General features: G+C 42.2%; 1 long non-coding RNA gene and 1 other non-coding gene across 2 annotated transcripts; one reads left to right on the top strand and one right to left on the bottom strand.

The window, feature by feature from the left end:
* Positions 1–497: 497 nt before the first annotated feature.
* On the top strand, positions 498–601 carry LOC114906113. Its single transcript, XR_003796386.1, has one exon. It is a non-coding gene; the product is annotated as a U6 spliceosomal RNA (small nuclear RNA).
* A 3155-nt stretch (positions 602–3756) lies between these two features.
* LOC114906075 lies at positions 3757–15461 on the bottom strand. Its single transcript, XR_003796382.1, has 3 exons — positions 15257–15461; positions 8529–8762; positions 3757–5432 (listed from the first exon to the last, which is right to left on the bottom strand). It is a non-coding gene; the product is annotated as an uncharacterized LOC114906075 (long non-coding RNA).
* Between the last annotated feature and the right edge of the window lie 309 nt (positions 15462–15770).

Genomic DNA, 15770 nt, shown 5'->3' with positions numbered 1-15770 from the left:
TGCTCTCCAACGCTGTCACTGCTTTATCAGCTAAGTCCATGTAATATTCTAAACCCTTTGTTGTAGTTTCAACAGTCTTCACAGCATCTTCACCAGGAGTAGAGTCCATCTCAAAAAAACACTTTCTTTGCCCACCAATAGAAGTAGCTCTTCATCCACTCAAGTTTTACCATGAGATTGCAGTAATTCAGTCCCATCCTCAGGCCCCACTTCTAATTCTAGTTCTCTTGCTGTGTCCACCACATCCTAAGATGCTTCCCCCCTGAAGTTCTAAACCCCTCAAAGACATCCATGCAGATTGGAACCAACTTCTTCCAAACCCCTGTGAATGTGGGTGTTTTGGCCTCTTCCCATTACTCATGAATGTTCTTAATGGCATCTAGAATGGTGAGTTCTTTCCAGGAGGTTTTCAGTTTACTTTGCCCAGATCCATCAGAGAAATCACTGTCTATGGCAGCTATAGCCTTATGAAATGTATTCCTTAAATAATAAGACTTGTGCTCGCTTTGGCAGCACATATACTAAAATTGGAACGATACAAAGATTAGCATGGCCCCTGCACAAGGATGACAGGCAAATTCATGAAGCGTTCCATATTTTTGATGTGGCACATATACACAATGGAATATTACTCAGCCATAAAAAGAAACGAAATTGAGTTGCTTGTAGTCAGGTCGATGGACCTAGAGTCTGTCATACAGAGTGAAGTAAGTCAGAAAAAGAAAAACAAATATGCTAACGCATATATATGGAATCCAAAAAAAAAAAAATGGTCATGAAGAACCTAGGGGCAAGACTGGAATAAAGAGGCAAACCTACTAAAGAATGGACTTGAGGATATGGGGAGGGGGAAGGGTAAGTTGGGACAAAGTGAGAGAGTGGCATGGACATATATACACTACCAAACGTAAAATAGATAGCTAGTGGGAAGCAGCCGCATAGCACAGGGAGATCAGCTCGGTGCTTTGTGACCACCTAGAGGGGTGGGATAGGGAGGTTGGGAGGGAGGGAGACACAAGAGGGAAGAGATATGGGGACAGATGTATATGTATAGCTGATTCACTTTGTTGGAAAGCAGAAACTAACACACCATTGTAAAGCAATTATACTCCAATAAAGATGTTAATAAATAAATAAATAATAAGACTTGAAAGTCTCCTTGATCCATGGGCTGCAGAATGGATGTTGTGTTAGCAGGCATGACAACAACATTCGTCTCATTGTACAGCTCCATCAGAGCTCTTTGGATAACCAGATTTACTGTCAATGAGCAGAAATTTTATTTTATTTTTTTTGGACAAGCCACGTGGCTTATGGGATCATAGTTCCCCGACCAGGGACTGAACCTGGGCCCACAGCAGTGAAAGCACCAAGTCTTAACCACTGGACTGCCAGGGAATTCCCAGCAGTAATATTTTGAAAGATTTTTTTTTTTTCCTGAGTAGTAGATCTCAACAGTAGGCTTAAAAATATTCAGTAAACAGATGATCTGTCATCCAGGCTTTGTTGTTCCATTTACAGAACACAGGCAGAGTAGATTTAGCATAACTCTTAAGGGCCCTGGGATTTTCAGAATGGTAAATAAATATTGGCTTCAACTTCAAGTCACCACCTGCATGAGCCCCTAAAAAGAGTCAGCCTGTCCTTTGGAGTTTTGAAGCCAGGCATTGACTTCTCCTCTCCAGCTAAGAAAGTCCCAGATGGCATCTTCTTTCAATAGAAGGCTGTTTCATCTACATTGAAGATCTGTTGTTTCATACAGCCACTGTCATTAATTATCTTAGTTAAACCTTCTGGATAACTTGCTGCAGCTTCTACATCAGCACTTGCTGCTTCACTTTGCACTTTGTTGTTACACAGACATGGCTTCTTTCCTTAAACCTCATGAACCAACCTCTGCTAGCTTCAAAATGTTCTTCTGCAGCTTCCTCGTCTCTCTCAGCCTTCATAGAATTGAAGAGAGTTAGGGCCTTGCTCTGGATTACGCTTTGGTTCAAGGGAATGTTGTGGCTGGTTTGATCTTCCATCCAGACCGCTCACACTGTCTCCATAGCAGCAAGACAGCTGTTTTGCTTTCTTCTCCTTCATGTATCCACTGCAGTAGCACTTTTAATTTCCCTCAAGAACTTCTCTTTTTTTGCATTCATAACTTGGCTGTTTGGTACAAGAGGCCTAGTTTTTGACCTATCTTGGCCTTTTGACATGGCTTCCTCACTAAGCTTCATCCTTTCTAAATTTTGATTTAAGGTGAGAGACATGCAACTCTTCCTTTCACTTGAACACTTAGAGGCCATTGCAAGGTTATTAATTGGCCTGATTTCAATAATTTTGTGTCTCAGGCAATAGGGAGGCCCAAGGAAAGGGAGAGAAATGAGGGAAAGGCCAGTGAGTGGAGTAATCACATCAGACACAACATTTACTGATTAAGTTCACTGTCTTATGTGGGTGTGGTTTGTGGCATCCCAAAACAATGACAATAATAACCTCAAAGATCACTGATTACAGATCACCAAAACAAATATAATAATAATGAAACAGTTTGATGGACTGTGAGAATTACCAAAACGTGACACAGAGACACAAAGTGAGCAAATTCTGTGGGAAAAATGGTGCCAATGGATTTGCTCAACGCAGGGTTGCCTCCAACGTTCAGTTTGTAAATAAGTGTACTGTGAAGCTCAGGAAGGCAAAGGACAACAAAACAAGGTGGGTCTGTCTGCACATTACGAAGGACATTATGCAGATATGATAAAACATTTCTATGTGCATCACTGATCATTTCCTCGGTACATATTCCAAAAAGATACCAGGGTCTAAACATTTTTAAGATGCTTCACAACGGCTTCTAGAAAAGAGAGACATTTCACAGAGAGAAGAGTCAGCAAAAAGGGGGATTCTGCTGTAGAAAATGGAACAAACAAAAGGAGCAAAAGAAACAGACACCTGCCACTGAAAGGGGAAGCAAATGGAGAAGGTGGATATTGAGCTTTGTGCACAGAAGCTGTGTCCCCAGGTGGACACGCCCTCTAGGATGGAACTCCAGACACTTCCATACCCATTCCTTATTGACTTTTCCTAAGTGAAGGCCGTCCCCATTCTCCATCTGCATAGTGTCACCCTCATCACTCGGTCCCCAAATGCCTCACCACCATCGCTGAATACCAAGCAGGTTAAAAGGAGAGAGGGACACCCTCCCCCTGACATTCCTGATGTCCCTTCTGCTCACAGGAAGAACCTGTAAGTGGTCCCTTGGCCACTCCAGCTGTAAGGGAGCCTTGGAAATGTACTCATAATTCTTGGCAGCCACGTGTCGGGCTCAAAGTTCTACTGCTGTGGAAAAGATGAAGAATAAATATTTGGGACACTAAAGGTCTATTACAGGAACAGAAACAAACCTGGTAATGAAACAAAGCCAAGCAAATGATGCCTTGTCATCGGTTTCTGGGTAGGAGACGCTGTCTGTTCCCATACTCAGTAATCTTATACGTATTACAGTGTATAGAGAGCGCAAGTGTATGAAGAATTGTTTCTTATTGGATTAGGGGAGAAAATCCCTTTAATACCTGCAATGAGGAAGGAATTGCACTTTCTTGAAATGCCGTTTAAAACAAAACAAAAATGCCCTCCTCTTCCTCTGAAAGCACTGTGACCACAAATTCACACCTTTTCACTTCTTTAACCCCAAATCCCCTCCTGTACAAAAGCCTCATTGGGGGAGCCCCTTCAGAAAAACCAACACACACTGTGACAACAGCATAGGTTAGAAAATCACAGCAAGTTTATTCATTGGCAAGAGACATAAAGAAAGCATTAAATGTTTGTGTTTCTAGGCTGCCAGCATAAACTTTTCAAAGTGTTTAAAGTGAATAACACCAAGAGCATAATTAGATATCACATCTTAAAGGACCCAAACACAATTTATCAGCTTTAAAAAATATTTTCAACTGAAAGTACATCTTTACATAGGTACATATATTATGTATAAACCACCTATAGTTGTTTTGAAAAATAATATGATAGAGTTAATAGAAACTTTATTATAATTTAAGAGTCCATGTGATAAACCTGTTAATGCCATAAATTTAATTATTTTGGGGAAATGTCTTCTTTAGACATTTCCCTAAAATAATTCACAGATTCAATCTATCTTAGAACTGGAAGGAATTTTAAGTAATCACCTGGTTCAGTCAACTCCTTAAGACAAATGAAGAATCGCTATCACTTTTTAGATCAAATTACATGATGCTAAATGACTCATCCAAGGCCCCGTAACTATTAAGTTTCCTCTTTTCTCAGCTCTTTTTTTTTCCTAGCCAAACAGATCTCAACACTGATTTCACGTGTAACCATAAGACATTCAAGTGCAAGATAAATTCACTGAGAAATCCCATTCCAGGATCCACTGTGCTTACTCAGTAAGATAAATTAAACCTGTCTGATGAAAATACACAACAAGCATTGCATTCAGCTTCTTGTCTTCAATTCTGATTAGTAAAGCACAGCCCCTACACTGAGGACAAACAAGACATAAACAGCAGTATAAGTACGTTGCTGGATTCGCTAAGTTTAATGCATCTACTTCGGTGCAAAACACTCATTCTATCCAAAGCCATGTTTTCAGAGGAAAGAAGAGGAAAGTAACTAAGCAGAATAGAATCCAAGGACTGCTGGTGTATTTGTATTCAGAGCATTGGCCTCTCAGGGGCTGTAAGCCTCAGACACAAGTCAGATGCCTTCTTGGTCAGTGTCCCCCACCCACAAGATGGGTCTGTGGGAGGGTCTTCCGACAGCCAGGACACACAGACACGTTCTTCAGGAGTGGTTGGCTCTAAGAATCGGGGCTGAGCTCACAAAGACGGAGTGTGGCTGGACTGGGAGGAAACCAGCTCCGAGCACATCCCCAAGATCTCACCCGGGAGCCAGCAGTACAGGTGCAGGAGAGGCTGGAGGAGCTTCTGCTGATCTGGAAGGTCTTCTCGGTTGCTTCTGTCCACCTCATGCTTTCTAGGGGAGACAACCCTTGGAAGGATTTGGTAGGGGTGTAGTTGAAAATCTGTTCCAAGAAAACGTTTGTTATACTTGGCAGAAAGCGATCACCGTCTCTCACTGGAATGTGCCCAGTCTCAGTCCCGATGGGTCCATCGGGCAGAAGTGAGAACAGTGGTTCAGGTAAAATCGAAATGTCCCACCTTCTGCCACACGACAAGCTCATGCAACTGAAATCTGGGAAAACTGCATAACCAGTCGTGGGCTTAGATGTATCAAACAACATCAAATCTAGTAAAATGTGTCTCCTGGCCCAGAGGAACTACAATTAATTGCAATTATTTTGGATCTCGCTTAACACCATCTGGAGGACCCTTTCTCTTGAAGGGCTGGCATCAACCACGTGGCAGCCAGGGTTCTCCATCCGCTGGTAGGACACTTCTACCCTGGAGACAGGCAGAATGAAAAGAGTTGGCCCATTTGTTAACACGGCTCTTTACGCAAATGTTATTTTCCTACCATAATATAGACAGCTTGAAGCCAGGTCCCCATCTGGTTTATCGCACTTCCGCCACCCAGGCAACTCGCTTTGCATACAGCAGACATCCGATACATTTAGTTTCATAAATGAGAAATTAATAATAATGTTTAATAGCTTGCATTTACTCAAAACCTTTTATCTGCCAAGCATTAGCATCCTGCATGGTCTTCTCGTTTCGTATTCAGAGTAACTTCAGGAGGAGAATCAATGTCATCCACCCCCATTTTGCAGAGAAAGGAGCAAAGGCTCAAAGAGATTAACTAAGCTGCCCAATGGCAAATTCCTCCAGAGTCTGCCCCCTGAAGGATTTCACAGAAGCCAGAGGTCCTTGGCATATACATTGTTTTCACTTAGGAGTCTTCTACAATCGCACTAGAATTCTACCTCTCCTTCCAGTCTTAGCTAGCCTTGGTGTGTACAGAATAGCCGGGGCTGATTTGAAACAGGAGGGAAGTGGGCAGGGCACAGCCTTTGAAAGAACGACATAGCCCGAGGACATGACATAAACTGATTAGAACCAAATGGGCCCAAGATGGCAGACAAGTCAAGTTCCACTGGACCTCAGTATACGCTCACTGTGACAAATCAGCAGGCTAAATGACACACCCACAGGCACCATGACAGTTCCAAAGTCTACCATAAGGATCAAAAAGCGGGTGGTGGCCCAGCTCCTGGAAATCCCCGCCCCCTCCTGAAATAGCCGGAATACTCCTCCCGCTCATTAGCCTATGAAATTACCCACCCCTATAAAAACTGACAACCCCATATCCTGGTGCCTTTCTCACCTTCTGAGATGGCCCACAGTTTGACTGTGGAGTGTGTTTCTCTCTAAATAAATCCACTTCTTACCTATCACTCTGTCTGTCACTGAATTCTTTCTGTGATGAGACATCAAGAACCTGAGCCTCATTAAGTCCTGAAACCAGGTGTGTGATCTCAGTTGGAGACTGTGGGTTTTGGCCGGGTTCGAGTCCCAGCCTCTTGGGTTCAAATCCCAATCTGAGGTGCCTGGTTTCAGATTATATGACCAAAACTCTGGAGCTCTGCGGTTAAAACAAGCACCCGGACTCAGCCATATAAAAGAATGAAATAATGCCATTTGCAGCGACATGGATGGACCTCGAGATTGTTACACTGAGGGAAGTCAGACAGAGAAAGACAAATACCATATGATATCGCTTCTATGTGGAATCTAAAAAAAAAAAATGGTACAAATGAACCTACTTACAAAACAGAAATAGACTCACAGATGTAGAAAAGAAACTTATAGTTACCAGTGGGTAAGGGGTGGGAGGGATAAACTGGGAGATTGGGAGTGACATATACACACTACTATATATAAAACAGCTAATTAATAAGAGCCTACTGTATAGCACAGGGAACTCTACTCAATGCTCTATAATGACCTATATGGGAACACAATCTAAAGAAGAGTGGATGTACGTATATGTATAACTGATTCAGTTTGCTGTACAGCAGAAACTAACACAACATTGTAAAGCAACTATACTCCAATAGAAATTATTAAAAAAAAAGTCCTCAGAGTAGATGGTGAGAAATGGAATATTTCCCGCCATTATCAGTAAACAAAGGATGTCCCAGTCATCAGCGATTGCAGCCACCACGGCTGGTGAGCTGGTGAGCCCTGAGGGAACTCAGGAAGGAAAAGAATACCTGCCATCTAGCAGCCATCAGACTGCAGCTACTCCCTAAGGTGAGCCCTGAGGGAACTCAGGATGGGAAAGCACAGGATACTGGCCCCAGATAGCTGAGGTGCTTTCAAAGGAATGATTTCAGTGACCCCAGACTCTTGCATCTTCCCACACACAGAAAAACGCTAAATTCCTTAACTTGACTTATCTGGTTTTCTTTAATTAACAATAATCTTCTGACATTCAGACTACCTGTCCTTTGTTGCAAAACTCTTATGTGTCCTAGCTCTCCTGTCACCTCCTCGGAGCAGTTCTCTCAGGGTTACTTGAGATGCTGCCTCCCGGGCTTGAAGTCCTAAAAATTCCCGCCAAATAAAACATAACTCTCAACTTTTAGGCTGTGAATATTTTTTAGTCGACAATGGTCTGGGGCCATAGCTCTGCCTCACCACCTACCAGCTAGGAGAACATGCCACATTTCTTTCCCACCTGTGCCTCAGTTTCCTCATCTGTGAAGCGAGGACGGAAATAATGCCTTCCTTGCAAGTTTGCTGTGAAGTTTAACTGAATTAATACCAACCAGTCAACCCTTTGACATGGTTTCTCTGCACACAGCTGAGTGGTTAATTATTTATGTTATAACAGCATAAGTTAGGATAACAGTGCTATCAGTGTTTATTTATATCAACAATTCTGTTTTGGCTTTTCAAACCAGTCCTACAGAAGTAATTTAGTCAGCCGTGAAGCAGTAAGATGGTCCGGACACTCCTGCTATTGTGTTCATAGCTTTCTAATGAAAATGAAAGCACTGCCTTAAAATCAGAAAGGTCTTGAATTTAAACCCAGTTCTACTACTCAGTAGATATGCAAGTTGTAGACAAATCACTTAATCTTTGAGCCTCAGTTTTATAAACTGTGAAGTACAGCTAACATTATCCTTGCAAGGGTTACAGAGCATCAGAAGTAAAATGCCTGACACACAGTGAGCCCCTAACGGGTAAAAGTCACTGTGAGGCCGTCAGACAGTGCTTGTGACCATTCTGTTACGATGACCCAGAAAAGTGTATTGTCTCACTCAGGTTCACGCTGGTGCTGGCACAGCCAGGACTAGAAAGACTAGGAAGGAGGTCTGATCCCCAGTCAGATATCCTGTGGCTATAAAACCACCACGCAGTGGCCCCATGGAACAATCCCATTGAAAGGAGTGAATCTAACTTGGAGGATACTGCCTCTCAGGTTTGGAAAATGGGAACCGTGTCATGTCCTCCACTTTACCAGAGTCAGTGCTGTTTCTGGATCGTCGCCACAGCCAGGGACCCCTGCCCCTCACATGGCATCGAGACACCTACTTTTGACGAAATATGCTGTTGGCCTCCAGTTCAGCCTCCTCCTTGGTCCTCTCCATGCCCCGGCCCTCGATCCTCTGCATCCTCTCCTCGGGACTCATGGTGAGCAACAGGACCAGGTCGGGTTTGAGCAGGTCCCTGGGTCACTGGTACATAGAGTGATGGGCAGGAGGCAGGTGCTGGAGACCCCCACTTACCTCAGTGGCTATGGCGTAGGTGGCCGTGCTGTGCCAGTACCTGAGAAGGAAAGCGGTAGTGAGTTCCCTGTCCACAGAGGAAGTCAAGGGAGCACCTGAAAACCAGCTGCTGAGGACGCTGAAACCAGAGATGGCTCTGCTGAACTTGTCCTAGTACTGTACACATTAAAGAGGTAAAACTAAATCTTATTTTTTAAAGTATTTATAAAATGTAAAAATAAGTTAAAATCAACAACCACAATAAGAATCCAGTGCACACCACCCAGAGCTCCATTTACTCAGTTAAAACTGCATGTATTGTGGGACTACTCTGTTGCCTTGGCCTTGCAGGATGCTTTCTTTTGTGATGGCAGGTTGGCATGGGATGGTAGATTTGTTCGGTAGTCCACTGGTATTTAATGCTGTATCTTGGCCAAACAAAAATCTGCAGGCCCATTCAGTTCCTACAATGTTTTAAAACTGAACTTGCTGGGCTTCCCTGGTGGCGCAGTGGTTGAGAGTCCGCCTGCTGATGCAGGGGACACTGGTTCGTGCCCCGGTCCGGGAAGATCCCACATGCCACGGAGCGGCTGGGCCCGTGAGCCATGGCCGCTGAGCCTGCGCGTCCGGAGCCTGTGCTCCGCAACGGGAGAGGCCACAACAGTGAGAGGCCTGCGTAACACACACACACACAAAATAAGAAACTGAACTTGCTGACAAGACATGGAAACAACCTAAACGTCCAACAACAGAGGAATGGATAAAGATGTGGTACATATATACAATGGAATACTACTCAGCCATAAAAAAGAATGAAATAATGCCATTTGCAGCTACATGGATGCAACTAGAGATTATCATACTAAGTGCAGTAAGTCAGAAAGAGAAAGAAAAATACCATATGATATCACTTATACGTGGAATCTAAAATATGACACAAATGAACCTGTCTATGAAACAGAAACAGACTCACAGACACAGAGAACTGACTAGTGGTTGCCAAGGGGGTGGAGTTGGGGAGGGATGGAGTGGGAGTTGGGGATTAGCAGATGCAAACTATTATATATAGGGTGGATAAACAACAAGATCCTACTGTAGAGCAAGGGAATTATATTCAATATCCTGTGATAAACCGTCATGGAAAAGAATATAAAAAAAAGAATGTAAATATATATATATGTATAACTGCGTCACTTTGCTGTATGGCAAAAATTAACACAACCTTGTAAATTGACTTCAATTTTAAAAATAAATAAATGAAAAATAAAAGAAATTGGACTTGCTGATGAAATCTGCATTCTAGGAACCCTGGATAGGAGGCCTTTGTCTTTCCCAGCTCTCCAGTCATCCAGTTGCAACTGTATGGATCAGAAAGAGAAATAAACCCAGATAAAATCTCTGAAACTCTGTGAATGTCCTCCCTGAGTGACAGCGGTCACTCTTGACCGGCTGATCTTAAAAAATGCTTTGAAGAGAGGAAAAGAAAATCGCAACCATCAAAGAAAATCAAATCAGCCCACTCTTTCAAAAAGCCCAATGGGGCTTCGCTGGTGGCGCAGTGGTTGAGAGTCCGCCTGCTAATGCAGAGGACACGGGTTCGTGCCCTGGTCCGGGAAGATCCCACATGCTGCGGAGCGGCTGGGCCCGTGAGCCATGGCCACTGAGCCTGTGCTCCGCAACGGGAAGGGCCACAACAGTGAGAGGTCCGCACACGGCAAAAAAAAAAAAAAAAAAGCCCAATGGCTTTCTACCACCTGCCAGAAAACTTTCAGCCTCCATCTAAGACACAAGCCTCTTCCCAGTGTGGACCCAGGCACACTCTTCCATGGGGGTCTGTCTTCACACTTTTCCTCCGGCTGGAATGAAGGTCTCAGGCAGCAAAGTGCCTCCTCTTCCTTCGGCAGGCCATGCAGAGGCAGACCCCAGCAGGATTCACTGTTTCCTCCTCTGGGCTCTCAATGCCCTTCCTACTCAGCTCTACTGAAGGACTTATTCTAAATTAGAGCCAGTTGTGTACAAGTTTCTCTCTTTCATCTCCTCCATTAGATAATTCATTTTTCAGTCATCTCTGTATTCCAAAATCTGAAACCAGCATCTGGCACACAATAGGTATGCAACTAATAATGTTTTTTGGATGTAGGAATAAATGAATTAGAATTATTTTATTGATTGGCATAGTTTATTACACTCTTGCCCTGTTCATGTCATATTCCAATTTTAAGTGACGAAATGCAAAACTCCAAATCCAGTATCAAAGCACTAACACCTACAAAAACATTTATGAAACAATTATAAACATCCCAATGTCGAGAGGCACCCATGGCCCCATCCTTGTCTGTATTTTCAATTTACTTCCTGTACTGTTTTAAAATCCTAAATTCTTAATCACTTTAGATTTGAACTGCTTTTCACAGTGAAAAGGACATACTGGTCCTTTATCTACAAAATAAATGCAGAGTGTTATCCAAGCTGTGTATTGTTTTACTCTCTGCCACCTACTTGCTTTGTGTACATTGGTTAAGTCTCAAATTCCTCTTCTGGAAAATGAAAATCATGAAAGCTTTGTTTTCCTCCCATAGTTTTTACAAAAATAGTCAAGTGCTTTTTAAAAATGTATCACACTTGAATTGGGAGATTGGGATTGACATACATACACTAATATGTATAAAATGGATAACTAATAAGAACCTGCTGTATAAAAAAATAAATAAAATAAAATTCAAAAAAGAAATGTATCACACTGTCATTATAAGGCAATATTTAATTCTTATTGGACACTAAAGCTGCAAGATTTCAAATTATGATAATACAATACAGAGAATACTGAAAAGAACAAAGGTAAAAAATTAATTTGGGGGCTGATCAATTCTAATATCATTCATTCTTCAAAGCCCTTTTCCACCTCCAAAAGCGTGGCCAGTGTAGCTGCTAGCGCCTTGAATTCTGCCTGGGGCCATTCCTATGTATCACTTACCAGACTTTTAATCACTCACAAACTTGTACTTTCACCTTCTCAACCAGATACATCTTGTCTCCCAAGCTGAATAAACCCAAGCAGGTCCAGGTTTTCTTCTTCTTGGCAACAAAACTACAATTTACACTGCATTTTGCACATGCTCCGTGTTCACTGAATTAAATACTTAGCTATGAATACAGAGGCTGATATCATCTAAATGTAAAAAGCCTTCTTTATTGTAGAAAAACCATCAGCAAGAATAGATTTTTTAAAGGTAATGAGGGTGATTAAGTTGCCAACCTTAACCGCAGTCACCATCAAAAATTACTCCATCTCCCTTCTTTTTTCAGCTAGATGATGGTGTTGTCTAAAATGGATTTCCTTAAAATCTTTAAACATGAACAAAACCCATCCAGACAACAAATAACTGCTCTTTTCTTCTCATCTGACAAGGTGATCTAGCATTATCTCTTTAAAGAAAAAAAATTGCAGACAATTCACAGACATAAAGAAGAAAAATCAGGGAAGAATGGGAGCCCTGTTCTGCAAGCCAGAGTTCTCTCACTGACAACACTGCTGCTCATTTTAAATAATCATACCCTCTGGCCATCAATTTCAGACTCATTATTTAGCATTCTCCATTCCTGCCATAGGGAAACCACATTAGCTCAAATCAAATGCAATTTGTTGACACATTATACATCACTTATAAAATAATGCTTTATATTTTTATAGCAATGTGCTATTTTCAAAGCACGTCCACCTTCATCAACTCATTGGATATTCACCACAAGTCTTTTGATTTTTATTCTGTATTGGAGTATAGTTGATGAATAACGTTGTGTTAGTTTCAGGTGTACAGCATGGTGATTCAGTTATACATATACATGTATCTGTTCTTTTTTCAAATTCTGGTCAGCAGGGAAGGGATAAAGAATATCATCTTTGAAGAGATTAGGAAACAGGATGCAGAGAATAAGTGTCTGCCTACATGCAGAAACCCGTGCTGCTCCAGGATTTTTGGAAATCCTAGGAAGTAATGTGCCTTATGAAGTCACACTTTATTAGGAAAAGCCTAGTCTATCTCCTTGAAATAAAGAGAGACTAACAAATAAATAAATAAATATATATATATATATATATATATATATATCAATATGGTAAATCCAAGGACTTTAACAATAGGGTGGATCCCACAGGTGAAGAAGTCCCACAAAGGAAAGCAATGTCTTACCCTTGTCTAGGATTCCTTGTAACTTGCCAACTTTGAAATCACTATCTTGCCATCCCCAAAGTTAAGAGTACCCACTGGCATTATAGCTTAGATGACAGCAAAGGCCTTCTAACTACTTTGTACGGTTTTCATCTTCCCCACCACCACTCACCACCACACACTTTTTCTTAGGTCCAGTCACCTTTCCCCAGGCTTCCCACGCCTCAGACCACTCTGCTTCTTCGTCCCATAAATATCAAGCCCCTTGCTTTGGGGAAGGCAGATTTGAGATGTGCTCTGCCGTCTCCTTGCTTGCGGCCTTATGAATGAACCCTTTCTCTGCTGCAAACAAGAGTCTCAGTGTTTGGCTTGGGGAACATCGAACCTGGTTTGGTAACACACGTGGGCACCAAAGTTGTGTAAAAGAATGGTCATGGCAACAGGGACGATTCTCACAGGTGGCGTGAAGGAAGGCAGATGCAAACAGCAGTCAATGTCTATCTGCTTGTAGAGAGTTCAAGAACACGCAGAACTAACCTACGGTGACGGAGTCAGGGTCATGGTTCCCACGGGCGGGAGGATGGGTCGTGACTGGGAGGGAAGGAACTTACAGGGTGGAGTAAGGTTCTAAGTCACGACCTGGGTGCAGGATGTACTTGAACATGTTCACTTTTTTAAATTCCTTGAGATTTCCATTTATAATTAGTGCTCCTCCCTGAACACTTGTCAGGCTTCAGTGCAACTGCTCATCTTTCCAAAAATAAGTCAAATTGCAGCAAGAACAAGATGTACACTGCAGTCATGTTAAGGACGAATTCACCTGCAACTGAAGCCCTTTGGTACTCCCCACCAACTGCATTTCTCTCTTTTTCCCAAGGGACAGCACTCTCCTAAATTTGGTGTTCAACATCCTTCCATCCCTTTTTTGGTATTATGTTTTATATTATTTTGCATGTGTTCTACTGAATATCTTTCTGCAAGTTGATTTCTTTCATTTGAAATTACAGTTTTGTAACTTAGGCACATTGATGCATCCTACGAGCGCATATGGCTGTTCGGTGCTCCATTTTATAAGTATATGCCAGTATTAATTTACCCTTTCTTCTGCTGATGCCTTTGGTTTTTCAAGTTTTTCAATATTATGAACAAAGCTGAAACAAACTGTATTTCTTCAGGAAGTGGAAGCAATCTTCTCAAATTGCTCCCCAAGTCACCCTACAGGTGCCCACTCCCACCAGCACCATGTGAGTTTCCATCAACCCACATCATCTCCAACTCTGGGCTATCAGACTTTTCTAATGAGTTCTCACCAACCTGATGAGAGTAAAACGGGCTCTCATCGTCGTTTGAATTTCCATTCCTAGTAGGACTTGCCTGCCGTTCCCTTTGTCCATTTTTGTAGCACTTTTAAGCTACTTCTTACATATGAAATTTCAAAATATAACTCAGCTTCTGTCACTCTATTATCTGAAACCTCCCAAAGGCCCCCCTCTGCACTCAGAACAAATTCCACACTCTTTTATCACAGCCACAGACCCTGCTGACCTGTCTCTGCCTTTTTATCCATCCAGAAAGCAGCCCCTCGTCCACATGTTTTCCTCACGATGGCCTGTTTCTAGCCCTGGAATGTGTTCGCATTTTCCCGTCTCTACACTTTGCTTTTGCTGACCCCTCTCCCACAAAGCTTTTACTCCAGGATTTTCAGGTGTGTCTCTCTTTGGTCATTCAGAGCTCAGACCACTGGTACCCCCTCACGCAGGCCTTCCTAAGTCACATCTAGTGGGGGGTTAGCCATCCTCCACCACACGACCTTGATCTCTCCTCTTTATAGTATTTATCACTCTCTGATATTACCTTATGTATCTATATGCTTGATTATTACCTTCTCCTTCAACAGAATGTTTGCTCCATGAAAGCAGGGCACTGCCTAGCTCATTTACCACCGAATCCTCGAAATTGAGAACTGTCTTTGGCAAATGGTAGATTTCCAATATATGTTTGTTGAATAAGCCAATAAACAAATGAACCACTGAAAGCTTGATTTGTGAAGCAGAGACTTTTGTTAATATCCCCCATATGCTATTTCTAGCTCTGTCACTTTGGCAAGTTACTTAACTTTTCTAAGACCTGTGTTTCTCATCAGTAATTTTAGTATCTATGTAGTAGTTGTTCCAGATGTTAGTATAGTATGTATAATGTCTTTAGCAAAATGCCAGCCAATGGTGTAAGTGATTAATAAATCACAAACATTATTCCTGTTATTATCATAATACACTTTGTCTTAAACACTATTGTGTACTTGCATGTATATGTACACACACACACACATACACACTACTTATATGTTAGGAAGAAAATGCCGAATTCAACGCATCTTTATGCCCACCTGTCTACAATCACAGGCGATTTGGTAGATTCTTTAGCTATTTCAGAAGCCACGATATAGTTGCCCAAAGAGTAAAAAGCTCTTCTAATGATAGTTGGTTCATCATCAAAGATTTTCCTCCACTGGCTGATGCAAGAGGGTGGTGACTTCAAGAGAACAGCCTTGAGTGAATCTGAAACTGACTGGGTCACAGTGGTTTTACCTGCAGGTCGGATACAAAATGCAGCACATCTTAACCACAGCCACGGTATCACTCCCAAAAGTTAACATTGATGTCAGAGCAAAGACATTCTTTCCACCTGTTACCACAAGGAGTTGATTAAATAATACAATTCTTTACAAAAAGTTGCCAACCCTTGGGAATTCAGGATTCCTGTTTGGTGTGAGAATGCTTGAAAGTAAAAAACAAATGGTCATCTCGTTTACAAACTAATGATAAACTCTGCTATCAGCTTCCAGGAACTCACTCCTCCCATCACGCCTCACCTGACTCAGGAAGGAGACTCACAGGGAA

Source organism: Monodon monoceros, unplaced genomic scaffold, assembly GCF_005190385.1.
Source record: "Monodon monoceros isolate NGI ecotype Baffin Bay Population unplaced genomic scaffold, NGI_Narwhal_1 Contig3460_ctg1, whole genome shotgun sequence".
NCBI classification, from domain to species: Eukaryota; Metazoa; Chordata; class Mammalia; order Artiodactyla; family Monodontidae; genus Monodon; species Monodon monoceros.
This window is presented reverse-complemented; position numbering and strand designations above follow the sequence as displayed.